Source organism: Leuciscus leuciscus, assembly GCF_965113295.1.
Source record: "Leuciscus leuciscus genome assembly, chromosome: 22".
Lineage (NCBI taxonomy): Eukaryota > Metazoa > Chordata > Actinopteri > Cypriniformes > Leuciscidae > Leuciscus > Leuciscus leuciscus.
In genome coordinates, this window is record NC_138746.1 from 7,275,788 (window position 1) to 7,276,475 (window position 688).

Genomic DNA, 688 nt, shown 5'->3' on the forward strand with positions numbered 1-688 from the left:
GACTTGCGTCACAGGGTGAGGAGTTTAATGAAAATAGCGCGTCACCTTTCTAACCACCAGGTGGCACATTCTCTTACTAGACTCACAAAATTTCACTGTGTGATTAATCTTTTGTTCACGATGTTTTGACAGAGACTATCCATTCTTAGATTCTTCGCGAGATGTGCGATGAGCGACGTGTCTGTGTTCCAGATTGCCGTGTTGGCATTCATCTTGAGATGCTGAGGACAAAGATATATATAAGGTATAAAACTGCAGGTTATAAAACTGATGAAAATGCACATGAGGATCGAACTTTTCTGCCATGATTTGTATGGATTTTATTTGCTTGCTGTTGCACTGTAATGGGATCTCTTCAGTTATGAACAGTGAAATCAGAACACACACACACACTTGGACACATTTTATGGGGACTTTCCATAGACAATGATTTTTATACTGTACAAACTGTATATTTTATCCCCTTACACTAACCCTACCCATCACAGAAAACTTTCTGCATTTGTACATTTTCCCAACAAAAAAAAACATCACTTAGTATGATTTATAAGCAGTTTTCCTCATTGGGACCAAAACATTTTCCCACGAGTACAAGGATTTTGGATATTGCCATCTTTGTAGGGACATTTTGTACCCATAATGTAGGGTTTACCAGGTCACACACACCTCATTGTGAGGACATTCCATA